Here is an 8,254-nt window from a genome sequence, read left to right as displayed (position 1 = left end):
TGTTCATGTCTTTGCTCACTTTTTAACAAGGATGTTTGTTTTTCCCTTGATAATGTTTTTTGTTTGTTTGTTTTTGGTGTGTGTTCCAATAAAACTTTATGGACAAAAGTAGAATGTGGGCTGGTCATAGTTTGCTGACCTTTCCTGTAGAGCATTAGTTTTTTGTTTGTTTCTTTGTTTATTACTCATATATTCATTTATTCAAAAATAGCTTTTGGATATATAATAATCTCACTCCAACTTAAACTCTCTCACTGATTATTTGATAATAATAACAGGTCAGATATTTTGTAAAAAAAAATATAGCTATGGGATGTCTGCTCTGCTATGTTTACTATTTAGACATGGATAAGCCCCAAGGTCACGGAGTTTATAATGTACTAGAGGAGATAACTAGTTAAAATAAATACATTTTCTTGGTCTTGGTAAGGATTAACAGGTAAATTTAGATAGAGTAAGGAATGGTGGGTAATAATACAAAATATGGTGTTGCTATTTTTTTTCTTTTATTTTTATACTTTATGTTCTAGGGTACATGTGTGATAATGTTTTTAAGTGTCCTTGATAGTGTTCATTCGAGATTCTTCTAACTTTTTGATGTGAGGGTTTAGCAGTATAAACTTTCCTCTTATCACCACTTTAGCTGTGTCCCAGAGATTGTGGTATGTTATATTTTTGTTCTCATTTGTTTCAAAGAATTCCTTGATTTCTGCCTTAATTTTATTGTTTACTCAAAAGTCATTGAGAGAAAAGGCTGTTTAATTTCCATGTAATTGTATGGTTTTGAGAAACATTCTTAGTATTCATTTCTATTTTTATTGCACTGTGGTCTGAGAGTATGTTTGATATGATTTTGGTTTTAAAAACGTTTCCTGAAAATTGTTTTATGGCTGATTGTGTGGTCAGTTTTAGAGTGTGTGCCATGTGGAAATGAGAAGAACGTACATTCTGTTGTTTTTGAGTGGGGAGTTCTGAAGATGTCTCTTAGGTCCAGTTGGTCAAGCGTCAAGTTCAAGTCCCAAGTATCTTTGTCAGTTTTCTACCTCAATGATCTGTCTAATACTCTGTGTGGTGTTTCAGTGCTCCACCATGATTCTGTGGTTATCTAAGTCTCTTCGTAGGTCTCTAGGAACTTCTTTTATGAATGTTGGTGCTCTTGTGTTGGCTGCATATATATTTAACATGGTTAAGTCTTCTTGTTGAATTGAATCTTTTAACACAATGTAATGCCCTTCTTTGTCGTTTTGGATTGTTGTTGGTTTAAACTCTGTTTCATCTGAAAGTAGAATAGCAATTCCTCCTTTTTTGTGTTTTCCATTTGTTTGGTAGATTTGGCATGCTCTAACTCTGGGGGGCTGGTTCTAGACTCCCAACTTTCATTCCTTGCCTCTTGAGGTTTGAAACCTGTTTTGTTGGAGAGGCCGAAGTGATCTGCTCTGTAGGCCACAGTACTTTCATGGGGAAGTGCTGGCTAAAATGTTTCATCCAGGCAGTGCCAGCCAGATCTGTGCCCACTTATTTGTGCCAGCAAATGGAATGGCATGAAGGGGTGCCCACATGGGGGTGGGGTCTGGGCAGCATGGCAGACATGGCATGGCAGGGGCAGGGCATCAGTATGGGTGTGGTTCTGGCACCCGTGCATGCATTAGCACTGCAGCAGTGGAAGTGGTGCAGTGGGCTGCCTGAGCCTCCGTGGGAGTGGGGCGCTGGTAGTGTTGGTGAGAGTGGCAGGGTGTGCTCATGCCAACATGGTGGGAGGCTGGATGTGTGCACACATGTGTGCCATCGGGGGAGGAGGGGAAAGGGCCATACACTTTTTGCCCTTTCAGTCCAAGGTCTGTGCCCTCCTTTCATCCACTCTCAATGCCTTCCCTTTGAAGATCTGCTCAGAGTGTGCCAGTCTTCCCAATGTTCCTGTCTCTCAGTGGGACTTGTGCCTTCTGGCTGCATCTAGTTGGCTATCTTGGCTCCCTCTCTTCTTCAAAATTTTCAATGAGCATGTATTCTTTGAGCAGAATATAATAAACATTTTAATGAAAGTAAATTTCACATAATGAACAAGAATATATGACTTATATATTGTGTGTTTATGCTGTATAATTTATGAGTTTATCATTATTATGTTGGTACCTGAAAATGGTTTTCACTATAAAGGATAATTGATGCATTTCTAGAATCATTTACCATCATAATGTTGCTGCTGGAAATCATTGGTTTCCTTTCCCTTTATTAAGGAATGGTTGACCTATTTCTGGAATAGTTAGGGAAGACAACTATGGCTTTGCTAAAACTGATTAGGTTTTAAATGAGGAAAATATACAGACTGTACTCACACTGTGGCCTGGGGGCAAAGTGGTCCCTCTCCCCTCTGAGCTCTTGGAAGGCTTATTGTGCATATTAGTCATTGAGCACATGTCCTTTACTCCAGTACTTACAATAAGGTGGTTTCATGGTTCCATTCCTTAAAAGTCATCATATTGTGTATAATGGCTAGTGAAAAATAGTCACTTAAATTAATATGTGATGGCTAAAAAAAAAAGTCGGGTAGCTTGTTTTACGATGTTACTGGACTGGTTATTTGACACAGTAAACTTGCTCTTTTACCATCATCGAGGCTTAGATAACAATGAATAATATTAGGAAATCAAGGCACAGAAAGGTTATTTGTACCTTGGGCAAAATCACATAGCTCATAATTGAGAGGGTTATATCTTACTCCATTTTGTGCTGCTATAATAGAATACCTGAGACTGAGTTATTCATTTATCTTATTTTATTTTTAAAACTTTCAATGTTAGGTCTAGGGGTATATGTGGAGGTTTGTTATATAAGTAAATTCATACCACAGCGATTTATTGTACAGATTATTTCTTCACCCAGGCACTAAGCCTAGTACCCAATAGTTATTCTTTTCTGTTCATCTCTCTTCTCTCACCCTCCACCCTCAAGTAGGCCCCAATTTCTGTTGTTCCCACCTTTGTGGCCATATGGTCTTACCATTTAGCTCCCACTTACAAGTGAGAATATACAGTATTTGGTTTCCTGTTCCTGCATTAGTTTGCTGAGGATTATGGCTTCCAGCTCCATCCATGTTCCTGCAAAGGACATGATCTTGTTTTTTTTAATGACTGCACAGTATTCCATGGAGTATGTGTACCACATTTTCTTCATCCAGTCTACTCTTGATGGGCATTTAGGTGGATTCCATGTCTTTGCTATTATGAATAACACTGTGATGAAAATACAAGTGAAGTGAATGTGTCTTTTTGGTAGACTGATTTATTTTCCTCTGGGTATATGCCCAGTAATGGGATTGCTGGGTCAAATGGTAGTTCTGTTTTCAGCTCTTTGAGGAATTGCCACATGTTTTGCCCAATGGTTTAAATAATTTCCTCTGTTATCAACAGTGTGTAAGTGTCACCTTTTCTCCGCAACCTCATCAGCATCTGTTATTTTTTGACTTTTTAATAATAGCCATTCTGACTGGTGTGAGATGGTATCTCATTATGGTTTTGATTTGCATTAGTGCTTGTTGGCTGTATGTATGTCTTCTTTCAAAAAGTGAGACTGGGTAATTTATAATGAACAGAAATTTATTAGCTCAAAGTTCTAGAGAATGGGAAGTTCAAGGTCAAGGTACAGCATCTGGCAAGGACCTTCTTTCTGGGTCATTATATGGTGGCCGGTGGAAAGACATGTGCGTAAAAGAGGAAGCCAAACTTCCCATTTATAATAACATTAATATCACCCATAAGGGCACAGTCCCTATGGCCTAATGACCTTTCCAATGTCCCAACTCTTAATACTGTTACAATGTCAATTAACTTTCAAGTTGAGTTTTGGAGGCAATGAACATTCAAACCATAGCAGTTGGGATGTAAACTCAGATTATCTGGCTGTAGAACCTGGGGTCTTTACCACTCATCTTTAGGTTAAGCTGCCTGACATATTAAGCTGGAAAAACATAAAACATTAGCCCAAATATATTCAGACACTGTATTACTTACATAGACAGCAAAAGCATGATCAGTATATTGTCAGCTCCCCATATTGCTTGTCCCACAGGAGGACCCCAAAACAAAGGTGGCTAGATCACAGGTAATACGAGAGGTGGGGTACTCTGTTGATGAGTAGCCAATTGCACATAATAGCTAAGCTGTTTTATAGTTTACTATTCCCCTTTAAGGCAGCTGACACAGCGCAGTCCTCTACGCTCTGTCGAGATAAAATCTGTTGAGTGGACCAATGAGGCACCTCATTTGAGCAAATGAGAGAAGGAAACCGATGTTGTGGATAAGGAACCTGTTCTGTTTACTGAGCACCATGTAATATATACTTATATATATGGAGAGAGAGAGAGAGAGAGAGAGAGAGAGAGAGAGAGAGAGAGTGAGTGCTAGGATTTCACTCTTGTTGTCCAGGTTGGAGTGCAATGGCACAATCTTGGTTCACTGCAACCTCCGCCTCCCCAGTTCAAACGATTCTCCTGCCTCAGCCTCTCAAGTAGCTGGGATTACAGGCATGCACCACCATGCCTGGCTAATTTTGTATTTTTAGTAGAGACGGGGTTCCTCCATCTCGGTCAGGCTGGTCTTGAACTCGCGACCTCAGGTGATCTGCTCACCTTGGCCTCCCAAAGTGCTGGGATTATAGGCGTTAGCCACCGAGCCCGGCCCATGTAATATTTTCAGTAAGGATTACAATAGATGTTGAATCCAAATCAGAGAAAAGATTTGATTGGCTATTATTATACAATTATATTATCTGCCTTTGAAAGTTTAGAAAGATATATTGTGGCAGTCAGCTTCTATGAAAGCATCAAAAAGACCAATGCTCCTGTCACTGCTGTGCAATTCTATTTTCAAGACAATTGTTTTTTCAGTTAGCTTACTTTCTTAGTTTGCCTAAAATAAACTTGTACAATTGTCTTTACAAAACTATAGAAATGACTCTATAGCTATTATAATGTCTTAGTATGTAATAGTTTAATATAAATTTGAGAAGGAACATATGAAAAATCATGTTTATAAATAGTGGAAAATGGCTGTAATATGGAAGTTCTCCAAGATTACTTTTCTTTTTCTTACAAATATGAATACATCACGGATGAAGAGCTAACATGAGTTAATATCCATACACTTTAATAACAAAAATGGGAATTTTTTGCAATAATGCCTTGTCTAGATTACTATTTATTTCAGAGAAAACCTTGGCATTGACCAAATTGATGTAGACCCTATATGGGCAATACATTTGCTGAACCTTACACACAAACAAACACAAAACACAAACCCAAACGTTTTAATCGCTCTCTTAGAAAGTTAATAGTATTAGATAGTGGTTAAGAGCAAGGACTCTGGAGCCAGCCTGCTGAGGTTTGAATCCCAAGACTAACTCACTGATCTGAACCACCATTTCCTTGTCTTTCAACTGTGGGGGTTTCACTGAAAAATCTCTAAAGGATCTTCCAGTTCTGACATAGTTAATCTAAGATTTTATTAATGTACCATAATGCATTAACATTTTTTTGCTGGTAGTTCTTTACAAAAGTAATATATTCAATACATAGTGTTCTATTGCTATTTTGATGAACCATAATTGTTTATTACTCTAGTAAGTATCAAATATTGAGGTCAACTAAACCCACAGAAGAAAATGTATTATTTATGCAATTCACACCTCTGGACAAATCTCAATCACTGCTTCCTGGAAGGCAGTAATGGTTGTAACAAACTGATAGGACTGTAGTCCAAACATAGCCATGGCCTGTTAGGAAATTGCAAAAATACTTGAATTGATGAGTTTGCTATTTGATGTTTCACACTTGCAAACGTTAACTCGCATTTTAAAAACTCACTAGGTTTTTATCTGTGATAAATATAAAAATTAAAGGCATATTTGCAAAGTGTTAGTTTTTCTTTTTAAGAGGTCTCACCCAAAGCTCTGCGTTGCTTTTCAGTAAATGAGTCTTGCAGGGACTACTGGAGTATTAGAAATCCAGCAGGTGAATTCACAACCTTGGCTTTCAGAAAATGTCCTTAAAAAACTGGAGGCCGTGCTCTTTGCTTATTTTTGCTTTTCTTTAGCTGACAAAGCAATTAAGAAGGAATTTCTGGTTTTATACTTCATTGCCTCTGAGCTGGTTTTCATGTTTAGTTGTTGTGCTGGATACTTTCTTAATAATTTAATATTTGAAGCTAAAAAGATGAAGACATTCTGATGCGGAAAATCAAAATTGCAATTAAACTACTGTTGAGTCACTCATTAGGAAGATATCTTTTGAAGTATTAGAGTAAGGAATAAAATTGCCTTGGGGTTATTCTTTCAACAGGTTTGGTTTATTTGACTACAAAGGCATTGTTTTTGAATGTGTAATAGAAGGCAATATTAATCTTGTGACTTAATTTAGTCACAGAGAAAGAAAGCCATATTGGTAAAAGGCCTGTGTAACAAGTAATATCAACGACATTGAGAATCACAGTCTCACACATAACATGTGATTCTAGTGCACTAAGCACACAATTTACTTTAATTGTTGGTGTAAATACAATCTTCATTAGCATAAATTTTTCCAAGATCATATATAACAAATTCCTCATAAAATATATTTTAATCTCAGCCTTAGCAAGGTAGAGAAGTGGCTGGTAGAGAAAGTCATGACTTGACTTCTATTCTTAACTCTGCTACAATTTAAGAGTTATTACCCTGGGCTAGTTCTTTCCCTGCCATAGTTGTCAATTTCCTCATTTGTAATATGACTAGATGTCTTTAAATGGAGTCTCGAAATATGTTCGCAGGTCCACTGCTGGGCAATAAGTATTAATCTGATGGATTATAAATGAATTTTAAACTATAATTCAAGGAATGAATCTTTCCTTGGTTATTGAAGGCAAATGGTGTAGAATTCCATAGACGATCATTTTATTTATGATTAGGAGAACTTACTTTTTATACACTCATATAGAGTACTATAGGCACGACACTGCTGTAAGCAATTTATAAGTATGAATTAAACATATGTAACCCTCATAACAACCCTGTGGTAGATGATATGTTTATTGTCCCCATTTTATGGATGGAAAACAGAGGTACAGAGAAGTTAGGTAATCTGCTTCAAGAACACACAGCTAGTAAGTGGCAGAGTTGGGATTCAAACCTCAGCAGGCTGGCTCCAGAGTCCTTGCTCTTAACCACTATCTAATACTATTAACTTTCTAAGAGAGCGATTAAAACGTTCTCAAACTTGAGGCCGGGCACGGTGGCTCAAGCCTGTAATCCCAGCACTTTGGGAGGCCGAGGTGGGCAGATTACGAGGTCAGGAGATCGAGACCATCCTGGCTAACACGGTGAAACCCTGTCTCTACCAAAAAAAATACAAAAAAATTAGCCGGGTGTGGTGGCAGGCGCCTGTAGTCCCAGCTACTCTGGAGGCTGAAGCAGGAGAATGGCATGAACCTGGTAGGCGGACCTTGCAGTGAGCCGAGATCGTGCCACTGCACTCCAGCCTGGGTGACAAAGTGAGACTGCGTCTCAAAAAAAAACCCCCAAAATTTCTCAAACTTGATATTCATAAGCTAAGATAAATACATTGCTTAAGTCTACTGAAGACTCAAATTCAGCATTGCGAGGCTCTTCCTCTGCATGCTCACGCATGGCTGGCTGCTGGAGTTATCAAATGTTCTTCCTATAAACAGCAGTTCGTTTTCAATGTTGTCCTGAGTAGGTTGTGGTTTACCATGGCTATTTTTGTGCATTTTAACTTTAACTTAATTATGGTGTGTTTTGATGAATATTTTCATCAACAATGTGCTTTCATTCATTATTAGCTTTCATATCATCCCTATTTAGACTTACCAACAGTAAGAAAGAGGCCCATTGCTGAGCCATATAGCTCCTGATGACCTCTCTTAGCTATCAAAGATCGTAAAAGCTTTGAGATTACTTACTTCTTGTAAAGGCTCCGTTTAGGCCTGGTGCGGTAGCTCATGCCTATAATCCCAGCACTTTGGGAGACCGAGGCAGGCAGATTACAAGGTCAGGAGTTCGAGACCAGCCTGGCCAGCATGGTGAAACCCCATCTCTACTAAAAATACAAAAAATTAGCCGGGCATGGTGATGTGTACCTGTAGTCCTAGCTATTTGGGAGGCAGAGGCAGGAGAATTGCTAGAACCTGGCAGGCGGAGGTTGCAGCGAGCCGAGATTGTGCCATTGCACTCCAGCCTGGGCGACAGAGCCAGACTCTGTGTCAAACAA

General features: G+C 38.6%; 1 non-coding gene across 1 annotated transcript; it reads left to right on the top strand.

Annotated features, from left to right (window-relative positions):
• The first annotated feature begins 214 nt into the window (after positions 1 to 214).
• LOC112423317 (small nucleolar RNA SNORD81) lies at positions 215 to 291 on the top strand. Its single transcript, XR_003013770.1, has one exon. It is a non-coding gene; the product is annotated as a small nucleolar RNA SNORD81 (small nucleolar RNA).
• Positions 292 to 8,254: the final 7,963 nt, after the last annotated feature.

The sequence above is a fragment of the Macaca nemestrina genome, chromosome X, assembly GCF_043159975.1.
Source record: "Macaca nemestrina isolate mMacNem1 chromosome X, mMacNem.hap1, whole genome shotgun sequence".
Classification (NCBI taxonomy): domain Eukaryota; kingdom Metazoa; phylum Chordata; class Mammalia; order Primates; family Cercopithecidae; genus Macaca; species Macaca nemestrina.
Note: the sequence above shows the minus strand (reverse complement) of the source record. Positions and strands in the feature narration are given on the sequence as shown.